We start from the raw sequence: 11,968 nt of genomic DNA, 5'->3' as shown, positions 1-11,968 counted from the left end.
TTTTGGGGGGAGGTGTTTCTCTTATAGTCGTGGCTGTCCTGGACTCTCTTTGTAGACCTGGCTGGCCTTGAACTCACAGAGATCCCCTGCCTCTGCCTCCCAAGTGCTGGGATTAAAGGCGTGTGTCATCACACCCAGCAAAGACTTATTTATTTATTATTTATACAGTATTCTGCCCTCATGTATACCTGCAGGCCAGAAGAGGGCGCCAGATCTCATTATAGATGATTGTGAGCCACCATGTAGTTACTGGGAACTGAACTCAGGACCTTTGGGAAGAACAGACAGTGCTCTTAACCTCTGAGCCATTTCTCTAGCCCCATATATCAATTTTTTAATAGTGCCACTTGTTTGCCTATAAGCACTTCAGATTCCTTATCTAATATGGACCTTCTCATCTTCTGGAGATTTCTCCACCAGTTACCCGGCTAGAACTCATCCTGGTTTCCCCCCCCCCAGGTAGTCCTACTTTACTTTTGTAGCTGTGATAAGACACTGATCAAAACCAACCTGGGAGCCAGGCGGTGGTGGCCCACACCTGTAATCCCAGCACTGGGGAGGCAGAGGCAGGTGGATCTCTGTGAGTTCGAGGCCAGCCTGGTCTACAAAGCTAGTCCAGGACCGCCAAGGCTACACAGAGAAACCCTGTCCTCAAAAACAAACAAACCACACCAAACCAAACCAAACCCAACTCGGGCAGGAAATGGTTTATCTCAGTTCACAGGTTATATAGGCTACAGCTGAGGGAAGCCAGGGCAGGCACTCAGGGCCTTAGCTTGCTTGCTTTCCTTTCTCATATAGTCCAGGCTCATCTGTCTAGGAATGACATTACCCACAGTTAACTCATTGCTCCAGTTTCAATTAGCAATTAAGAAAATGCCCCACAGCACGGCCACCAGCATCAGATCTGATCTGAGCTGTTTTGTTTTGTTTTTGTTTTTTTCAGCTGAGGGTCCCTCTTCCTGTTTGACTTTTGTTTTGTGTCAAGCTGACAATTGAAGCTAACTATGACACTCTTGTCAACTTTGATACATATCCTATATCAGTTTCCTGTTGCTGTGACAAACACCATAACCAAAAGCACACTGGGGAAGAAAGGATTTATTTGACTCCTAGGTCACAGTGCATGTTCTGGGGACCCCGAGGCAGGAACTCAAGGCAGGAGCCGGAAAGTAAGAGCTGAAGCTGAGACCATGGGAAACAAAGCTTGTTCTTCACGGCTTTCTCAGCTTGATTTCTGTTAATCAAGAAAAGACCCTGAAGACGTGGGGGGCCCATGAGCCAAACAAATGGAGCCAATTTCTCAATTTAGATTTCCTCTTCCAAGATGACCCCAGTTGGTGTCAGGTTGACAAAACTAACCAGCACACCACCCCAAACATGTCACTTTAAAACCATAACCTCTCCTTTCTTGTTTGTCCCCAAGATCTCACATTATATCATAATATAAAATACGATACAACTTTAAAAATCTTATAGTTCGAGGGAACGGGAAGATACAAGTTAGGGGATAACAACTGGGATGTAAATGCCGGGTGGTGGTGGCACACGCCTTTAATCCCAGCACTCGGGAGGCAGAGGCAGGTGGATTGCTGTGAGTTCGAGGCCATCCTGGTCTACAAAGCAAGTCCAGGACAGCCAAGGCTACACAGAGAAACCCTGTCTTTAAAAAACAACAAAACAAAAATTGGGATGTAATCTGAATAAATTACTTTAGAAAAAAAAAAGAAGTAAAGATTACGTAACCCCTTCCCCCCCCAAAAAAAAACCCAAACTTACAATTCTCAGCTACTCAGAGACACCCTGTCTCCAAAACCAAGAAAAACAAATAAACAAATCTTATAGTTCTTTAAGACCTCCAATGCTGCTCTGGAGAGATGGCTCAGTGGTTGCTGCTCTTCCAGAGGACCTTGGTTCAATTCCCAGCACCCACATGTAGCTCACAACTGTCTATAACTCCAGTTCCAGGGGATTGGATGCCCTCACACAAACATACATGCAGGCAAATTACCAATGCAAATGAAAAATAAATATAAATAAATCATAAAAAAAAGCAAACCCACTGAATGCTTGCCATGTGGTGGTGGCATGTGTCTTTAATCTCAGCACTTGGGAGGCAGAGGCAGGTGGAGCTCTGTGAGTTTGAGGCTAGCCTGATCTATAGATAGAGTTTCAGGACAGCCAAGGCTACACTAAGAGACACTTGAAACCACCCCCACTAAAAACTCAACAAAACAAAATCCATACCTTAAAAAGGTCAATCTCTCTTTAAAATATTCAGTCTCTTAACTGGGTGTGGGCTAAAAATAAATAAATAAAAATAAAATTAAATAATTTTACTTCCAAAACAAACAAACAGCTGGGGCGTAGTGGCACACGCCTTTGATCCCAGCACTCAGGAGGCAGAGGCAGGTGGATCTCTGTCAGTTTGAGGCCAGTCTGGTTTACAAAGTGAGTCTAGGACAACCAAGGCGACACAGAGAAACCCTGTCTCTGGAAAAAACAAACAAACAAACAAACAAACAAACAAAAACCACAAAAAAACAGAAACCCAAACAAACAAAAAACCCCAAAACAAAAATGCTGTAACTCAATGTCCAGCTTCTTAGACTTACTCATGACCTTCTGGTCTTCTGTCTCAAAACAACAACAACAAAAACTAACCAAACAAAACAAAAACCTGCAGATAAATAAATAAATAAATAGATTTTACGCTTCTTTACTGAGTGGCCTTGGGCATTCCTTAGTTCCCCTTAGCCTACCTCCTCATCTTTAACATGGTGGTAAAATACTGCTTTTAAATGAGATTTTACAGCTCAGACAGACAGACACCCAGCACTGTAAGCTGAGGCCAATAAGGACTTAAGGGAGTGGCCTATTTAAGGCCTGGTCGTCGCCACTGATCTTCTCCACCCCTACTAACGTCATCCAAACACTTATCTGGGTCTCAGAACACAGTGTCTACGCCCCTCAGCTTCCTTGCTACATTTTGTTCTTTGTGCCTGACCTAGTTACATTGAGGGCTTGGCTCCTCCCTCCCAATCCCTCACTAAGGATTTGACTCTTTCCTGGGGCTCCATGACTGATAAGCTGACTGCCTCAGTTGGCTGAGCTTTGGGATTGTGGAGGGCTGGAATGTTATAGGTTAAAAGCCCGGACAATCTTGGACTGTTACTAGCCATTTGCCTTTTTTTTTTTTTTTTTTTTTTTTGGGTTTTCCGAGACAGGGTTTCGCCTTAATTTTTGTATCCGGCCTAATCTTGCTATAGCTAATGCGCAGCTGTTCCTAAGCGCAACAGACCCCTAGCCTCTGCCACCCCTAAAGCTAAGAGCACTAGAGAGTAACATGTGAGCGGCAGAGCTGAGATCTTTGGCTCTGCTGCTGCTCACCTAGCTGGTGCCCCACGACGCAGTTGACAAGTGCATTGAATTGTGACCATCCGACATGGATTCCGTGACTGTATAAGCTCATATAACCTCATGTGTGTTAAAGCATGGCATTCAGGGGAACTTGAATCAATGTCCCTGGACTAAGGTTGTTTCTATGTGACTTGGAATAAGCTACTATTAAAAATATTTTTTTAGGAGCTGGAGAGATGGCTCAGTGGTTAAGAGCACTGACTGCTCTTCCAAAGGTCTTGAGTTCAATTCCCAGCAACCACATGGTGGCTCACAACCATCTATAACGAGATCTGGTGCCTTCTTCTAGCCTGCAGGCAGAATGCTGTATACATCATAAGTAAATAAATCTTAAAAAAATATTTTTTAAAGATTTGTTTACTTATCTTATGTATATGAGTGCTGTGTCTTCATGCACCCCAGAGGAGGGATTCAGATCACATTATAGATGGTTGTGAGCCACTACGTGGTTGCTGGGAATTGAACTCTGGAAGAGCAGCCAGTGCTCTTAAACTCTGAGCCATCTCTCCAGCCCCTATAAGCTAGTTCCGTAAATTAAACAGTCACCGTTTTATTATTATTTTCATTCTTCCAGCCAGTCTGTGAGCTTTGGGGGTCTGCCTGCCTTCACCTCCTATCCTGAGTGCTAGGGTGATATATGTGTGCCACTGGGCTTTGGCATTTACATGGGTGTTGGGGACTCAAACTCGGGTCCCCATGCTTATGAACCAAGTGCTTTATCCATAGGGCCATCTCTTCTTCCCCTAGTTGTTGTTTTTTTTTAAATAAAAAGATCCATTTTATAATTATTGTTGTCGTTGTTGTTGTTGTTGTTGTGTGTGTGTGTGTGTGTGTGTGTATGTATGTATCAGGTGCCATCGGCCAGAAGAGGGCATTGGATCCTCTGGAGCTGTAGTTATTGATCATTGTGAGCTGCCTAATGGAGGATAATGCAAATTGTACCTGGACCCTTTGTGAGAGCTCTTAACTGATGAGCCATCTCTTAGCTTTCCATCCTGTTTGTGAGACAGGCTCTTGTTATGTAGCCCCAAGATACTAGTCTTGAACTTGCTATCAAGGCTGAGCTTGAAGTCTCAGTGAGACCCACTGAATAGTGGTTATACTTTGGACTATCTTTTTTGTTTGTTTGTTTTTTTCTAGACATAGCTCTGGCTGCCCTGGAACTCACTCTGTAGACCAGGCTGGCCTTGAACTCAAAGATCCACCTACCTCTGCCTCCTGAGTGCTGGGATTAAAGGCGTGCGCCACCCGGTTTTAGTAACTTTTCAAAAAAAAAGGTCTCATGTAGTCTAGGCTGGCTTCAGACAGTATGTCACCAAGGATGACCTTGAACTGTTGATCCTCCTGCCTCCACCTCCCATGTGCTGAGATTACAGGTGTGGGCCGCCATGTTTGGCTTTTTACTGCTTGTTTCTTCAGCCCTTTCCAGCTACCCATTATCATCCCAACACATTCAAATCTCTAAAGCTAAAAGCCTCAGCCTGGCCTTGACCAGATTTCTTCTTCCTACCTTTGTCGTCTTCTTCGCGTTGAGAATATCCCGAAAATGAATCCATGCTATGCTGCTCTACTCCTTTCATCCCGCCTCCTTCTTTGGTCCATTCATCACAGGATGGCCTTTGCCTCCAGACGCCCCTAAGCCATCTCTCTCAGGTAATGAATGCTCTCTCCCATTGCCACATCTCTTGGCTGCTCTGAAAACAATTTGGATGCATCTTCCATTGCAGCTGTATCAAAAGGGCTCCCTAACACTGCCCTCCTCCTATTCACTCCCTTTGGTGATCTCTTTCTCGTGTGTTAGCTAAACCTAACAACTTGCTTCAAATAAACAGAGAAAGACAAAAGTGAGATGGATGGCATAGCTCTGTGGAGAGCCAGCGCTATTTGGCTTCATGCTGCTTTGAGAAATGTCCCCAATAGGCTCTGGTATTTGAATATTTGGTCTCCAGTATTGGTACCCTGTGGGGACGATTAGGAGGTGCAGCCTTGCTGCAGGAAGTATGTCACTGAGGAGAGGTGGTTTTTTGTTTGTTTGTTTGTTTGTTTGTTTTGTTTTTTGTTTTCCGAGTCAGGGTTTCCCTCTGTAGCCTTGGCTGTCCTGGACTTTGTAGATCAGGCTGGCCTGGAACTCACCGTGATCTGTCTGCCTCTGCCTCCTGAGTGCTGGGATTGAAGGCGTGTGCCACCATGCTCTGCGGGGAGCGGTTGTGAGAGCATTTTGTCCTCATCCATGTCCAGCTTGCTCTCGCTGCTTTCTGCTTGCTTTTGAGGATATGAGCTCCCGGCTTCCTGCTCCTGCCTCCGTGCCTGCCACACGCTGCTATACCTCTGCTATCTGCTGTAATAGATTCTTACCCTTCTGGAATCTGAGCCCAAATAGGCTCTCTCTTCCTTAGGGTGCCTGTGGTCATGGTGTTTTATCATAGCAGCAGAAGAGTGACTAATCCAGGCTTGCCTGCTCACTATAGTCCTGCTGAGAGCAGGCTACTTTCCAGCCACTAGTGCGCTCTCTCTCTCTCTCTCTCTCTCTCTCTCTCTCTCTCTCTCTCTCTCTCTTCTCTCTTCTCTCTTCTCTCTTCTCTCTTCTCTCTTCTCTCTTCTCTCTTCTCTCTTCTCTCTTCTCTCTTCTCTCTCTCTCTCTCTCTCTCTCTCTCTCTCTCTCTCTCTCTCTCTCTCTCTCCTTGCATGGCCCTTTGAGGAGGCCCTGCTTCATGAGTTGTGCTAACAGAGACCCACAAGAGAAGGAACTGATGTCCTTAGTCTGACACCCTTAGGAAAATGGAGTGCTGCCAACTGTTTGGGAGAGGGTCCCTTCCCAGGCAAGCCTCCAGATGATACCACAGGCAGGTATTAATTTTGGCTGCTGCCTTCTGAGAGACTTTGGAAGAGAGGACTCAGCTAAGCAATGCAGACTCCTCGTCCACTGTCTGTGTCTAAGGTTCCTGCCACAGACCTCCTAAACCACTTAGAGTCTCCGGAATAATACTACATCCCTTCCTCCTGTCTCCCTCTCTTCTCCCTCCTCTCTCCCCTCTCCCTTTCCCCCCTCCCCCCTCCATCGTCTCTCCTCTTATGTCTTTGTCTGCTGCTGCAGAACGTGAGCTTGCTGGACAACTTGACAATGTCTACTGTCACCTGGGAGCTGGGCCTCTGGAGCATACCTGTGGGGGATTATCTTAAATGAGATGGAAAGGCTTTCCCACTGTGGGCGGCGCCATTCCCTTACCGGGTTCTAGGTAGTATATACATGGAGGAAGGGGGCCGCGCACGTGCGTGCACTCATCATGTGCTCTCTCCTCCTCTGCTGTGACTCCTGCCTCTGGGACTTCCCCCGTGGAAGAAGTGGACTGTGACCTTGAACCGTGAGCTGAAATAAGCCCTTGTCCCCTGAAGTTACCTGTTTCAGAGTATTTCATCACAGTGACGCAAAAGACGCTAACAGAAGTGCACTACCACTGAACTCTATCCCTAAGCTCCCGAGTCATAAGGGTGCCTCTTGTTATTTAGACAAGGCCTCTTTCTAAAAAACTCATATTTATTTATTCCGTGTGTATGCACGCACATGCGCCACAGTGTGGGTGTAGAGGATAACTTGCCGGAGACGATGGTTTCCTTTCTCCATGTCGGCGTTGGGTGATGACATCAAGCTTTCAGGCTCCCTGGCAAAAGCCTAAACCCATTGGGCCATCTTACCATCCCATAATGAGCACCTTGACCAGCATTAAATCACACCTGAGTTTATAAGCCTGAGCTAACTCCCCTCCACATGGAGCTAGTCACCAGAAAACAAAAAGAAACAACAACCACCTCCTATTTTCTGCTCTAAATACCATAAAGGGCTGGAGGATGAGTTTTTGTTTTGTTTTGCTTTTAAAACTTGAAATACTAGATTTGACGAGTTTCTGAGCTGGGGAATGTATCCACATGCCAGGGGGTTAGCATACCCTGATTTCATGGAGGTTAGAGTTTCCTACACATCAGACTTGTCTAGACCTCACCGTGGGAGCCTCCTCCCAATGCTGTCTGTCTTGTGTAACATTCTGGTAGGTGGGGCAAAGTATTTCTTTGAGATCTGTGAGCTGTTTAGTAAATCATCCTGAGGAAGGAGCCCCCAGGAAACTAGGCTTGTACTTGGCATCTGAAGTGGGGCAAGGAGTCGTCTCTGCAGCCCTGAACCCCTACCCTACATTGTGAGGTCTGGCCCTGATTCTAGGCAAGTGGGGCCAGGATTGAGGTTTGGCATAGCTAATTGGCTGTTGGGGTAAAACCCTGTGTAGTTGGTACTTGGAGTGGTCTGTGAATAAGTGCACAAAAAGAGGGTGTCTTATTGAACAAATAGATGACAAATGTGTTTTAAGCCATTAAGTTTGATTTCTTTCTGTTTCCTTGTTTGGTTTTGGTTTTGAGATAGGATCTCTCTGTGTAGCCTTGGCTGTCCTGGAATTTGCTTATGTAGACCAGGGTAGCCTCGAACTCACAGAGATCTGCCTTCTGCCTTGCAGTGCGGCCTTTCTTTCTTTCTTTTTTTTTTATTTTAAATATTTATTTATTTGTTGTATATGAATGCTTTATCTGCAGAAGAGGGCATCAGATCACATTATAGATGGTTTTGAGCCACCATGTGCTTGCTGGGAATTGAACTCAGGATCTCTGGAAGAGCAGGTGGCACTCTTAACCACTGAGCCATCTCTCCAGCCCCCAGCCTTTCTTTTTAGAATACTTTCTATGGCCTTGTGTGGTAGTGCATGCCTTTAATCCCAGCAGCCAGGGAGGGTGGATCTCTGAGTTCGAGGCCAGCCTGGTTTACAAAGTGAGTTGAGGACAGCCAAGGCTACACAGAAAAACCTTGTCTTGAAAAAAAACCCCACCACTTTCTATAGTCAGCTGCAACTCCTTTCCCTCCTAACTCTTGGTGTGTTTCCTAATGTTCTCTTTGCCTCAACTCCAAGTTTTCTTTCCCATCTCACCTGTTCAATGCCACGTATAAGCCAGTGCTAAATTTATATCTCTGGTTCTTTTGCTCACTCACCAGATCCACGTATTGAACTGCCTCAATGACATTCACCACCCGGGCTCTGGTCTCACAGGACCCTCAGACACAGCATGTCCAAACCTGAGTTGATACTCCCTCACAATCCCCGTACCCCACACTGCCTCCAAAACCACTATTGCTTAGTTGTTCAAGGTAGAAAGCTGGGAGTTGCTTTTTGTTTTCTCAACAGTGTTTACTGTGGGGTGTGGTGGTGCCTGCCTGCAGTCCTGGCCTGTGGGAGGCATAGGCAGGAGGATCATCGCAAGTTAGCCTGCTGTTCATAGTGAGATTTTCTCTCTCTCTCTCTCTCTCTCTCTCTCTCTCTCTCTCTCTCTCTCTCTCTCTCTCACACACACACACACACACACACACACACACACACACACACGCAGAGAGAGAAGGGGCGGGGATCAAGCTACAAAGTGCCACCTAATGCTCTAGGCTCAAGGAAAGTTAAATTCCTGTGGGGATGGAGATAGTAAAGTTATAGCCTGTTAGAGTCTAGTATCTATCCATCTCTCTCCCAAGAAGGGCTAAAGGGTGATGGAGAAAAACTGAGCAGACAGAGTAATGGTGTGCAGCGTCTGTTACAGCATCAGGCCAATGAGAACAGACCTCTTTAAAAGGCCAGCATTGTGCTGCATGAATATTTTGCAGCAAAAGGAACACCTGGTCCAGAGGCCTTGATCAGGACCCTAACAGCAAACTTGAGAACAGCAAGGTGGCCCCAGATGGCTGGAACAGAGAGAAACAGGGGAGATTATCAGAGAAGCAGCTGGTGAGCCCAGATCACAGACAGCCTTAACGATTGCAAGGATTTGGGGTTTTACTCTGAGTACTACAGGGACCTGTGGGAGGGTTCTGCTCAGAGAAGTCACATGATCACTCTGGCTACTATGTTTAGCACAGGCTGGAGAGAAATCGGCCCTGTTCTGTTTTTATCTCTCAGCCCTCAGTCTATTTTTCTCACCTGTTTGTTTCACCTCTTAAATATGCAGTGAGCCATCTGCTTCTCCCAATTTCTGTTGTCACTTCTCAAGTCAAAACCAGCCACGTCTCTGAGTTCTTTTATTTGCTCAGGTAACACTTAGGGACCAGCTACTGTGTTCTAGGCTTGAGAGCTTTGGACACAGTCGCGACAAAACAGATTTTGTGGCACCTATGTTCTCCCTTAAATTTATTTATTATTATTATTATTATTATTATTATTATTATTATTATTATTATTATTATTATTATTATTTCTTTTGAGATATGGGTCTCACTATGTAGCCTTTGATGTGCTGGAAAACTTACTATGTAGACCAGGCTGGCCTCAAACTCACAAGAGTTTGTCCAGTGCTGGGATTAAGGCATGTACCACCACACTCAGCTTGAATTTATTATTTTTATGAGATTGTTGTCTCTTAAGTTGCCTAGAGCTTCATTTGGTCACATTTGTTCCTGGTAGCCTGTCCTTAGCCAAGTTGAAGTTTGGGGGCTGGGGTGTCCTTTGCATGAGCAAAGTTTTAGTTCCCCAGCACCCCCCCAAAAAAGCACAAACTCAACCGTAGTATCTAGTTTGTTCACCGTCTATAACCCGAGGGCCTGGAACATCGCTGGTTAAATGAACGAGTGAGTGAAACGCTGCAACAGTGTCCTAAATGATTTAACTCCAATAGCTTGAAACTTTTTCTGTGGGACTAGAGAGACAGCTCAGCAGTTACAGGCAGCTGTTGCCAAACATTAAGCACCGTGTTCACTCCCTGGGACCCATATTACAGAAGAGAACCAGTTCCCACAGGTCCTTTTCTCGCTTCCCTGTGCACACCATGCTGTGCCACCTAATAAAGAAATAAAATGTAGTGAAAAATGACCGTTCTTTGATGCTGACCCATGGCAAGAATAGCACGTTACAGTATGAGCAGAGAGGCTCACATGGAGGCGCATGTGCAGGGGTGTGTGTATTGTGATGTGGAGGCGTGTCCCTAAAGGTCCTTCAGTGATTTGGACCCCGGTCTATGGCACTAGTGAGAGATGGTGGCTCCATTAAGAGTGGCAATCGGAAAGCCGGGCACGGTGGCGCATGCCTTTAATCCTAGCACTCAGGAGGCAGAAGTTGGTGGATCATTGTAAGTTCAAGGCCAGCCTGGTCTACGAAGTGAGTTCCAGGACAGCCAAGGCCAACACAGAGAAACCCTGTCTTGAAAAACCAATAAATAAATAAATAAATTTAAAAGTAAATTAATAAAAAGAAGAGTGGGAGGTAGGTGTGGTGGCACACACCTTTAATCTGAGCACTTGGGAGGCACAGGCAGGCAAATCTCTGTGAGTTCGAGGCCAGCCTGGTCTACAAAGTCCAGGATAGCCAAGGCTGCATGGAGAAACCTTGTCAAGAAGGAGGAGGAGGAGGAGGAGGAGGAGGAGGAGGAGGAAGAGGAGGAGAGTGGGAGCCTGGTGGGGAAAGAAATGTTGGGGCTTCTGTTTCCTTCTTTTCTTTCTTTAACATACTGGCCATGAAGCAGAGGCAGGCACATCTGTGAGTTCGAGGCCAGCCTGGTTTACATTGAGAGTTCCAGGACAGCCAGGGCTATGCACTGAGACCTTGCCAGTTGCTTTAACTTGGCCTCAGGTGCACAGATGCTTTTGATGCTCTCTGCTGACACATGCCACACACATACATATAAATAAAATAGAGCTTAAAATGTTTATTATGGGCCGGAATGGTTGTGCACACCTGTAATACCAGCACTTGGGAGGCAGAGGCAGGCAGATCTCTGTGAGTTCAAGGCCAGCCTGGTCTACAAAGTGAGTCCAGGACATCCAGGACTACAAGAGAAACACTGTCTTGAAAAACAAAAACAAAAAAAATTATTATGTAGCAATAAAACTATTTTATTGTATAATATGCTAACATCATAAATGTATCATATGATATATAATTTTATATTATACAATGAATACTTTTTATTGTTAATCTATATTATTACATATAATTGAAAGGAATAAAAGTTATATATTATAAAACTCTATAATAGTTATAGAAGTAGGTAATAAAGTTATCTATTATACACAGTGTTATATACAATAAAATTCTCATTCTTTTTTTATTGCATTAGATATGTACATTTTCTCACTTCCTAAGATTCTGGATAATTTGCATGTCCCTGAATGCAGTGCGTGTTTCTGGCAGCTGGGCTTTCATTACAAAGGCCATTTCTTCCTCTCCAGCCCTCCACCTGCCCCTCCCTTGCCCGGCTCAGCTTCAATGTCACCTTGGGGAAGCTGTTCTGGCTCTGGGTTGGGCCGTATCCTCCCCCAGCATCCTGTGCCCATCCCTGGGTTAGAGTGAATTTCCTGGACTGAATCACATGGTCCACTCCTCCAACTGGATGCTGTCGTTTCTTACCGTGGTGGAAGAGTGTTCTTGTTAGTCATAGCCTTTTTAGCATCAATTACCAGACGCTCAACAACAAAGTGGTCTGTGAACAAAGAATCCCAGTGGAAGTATTATTCTTTTTGTTTGTTTGTTTTGTT

Source organism: Acomys minous (assembly GCF_964271855.1).
Source record: "Acomys minous genome assembly, chromosome: 11".
Lineage (NCBI taxonomy): Eukaryota > Metazoa > Chordata > Mammalia > Rodentia > Muridae > Acomys > Acomys minous.
This window is presented reverse-complemented; position numbering follows the sequence as displayed.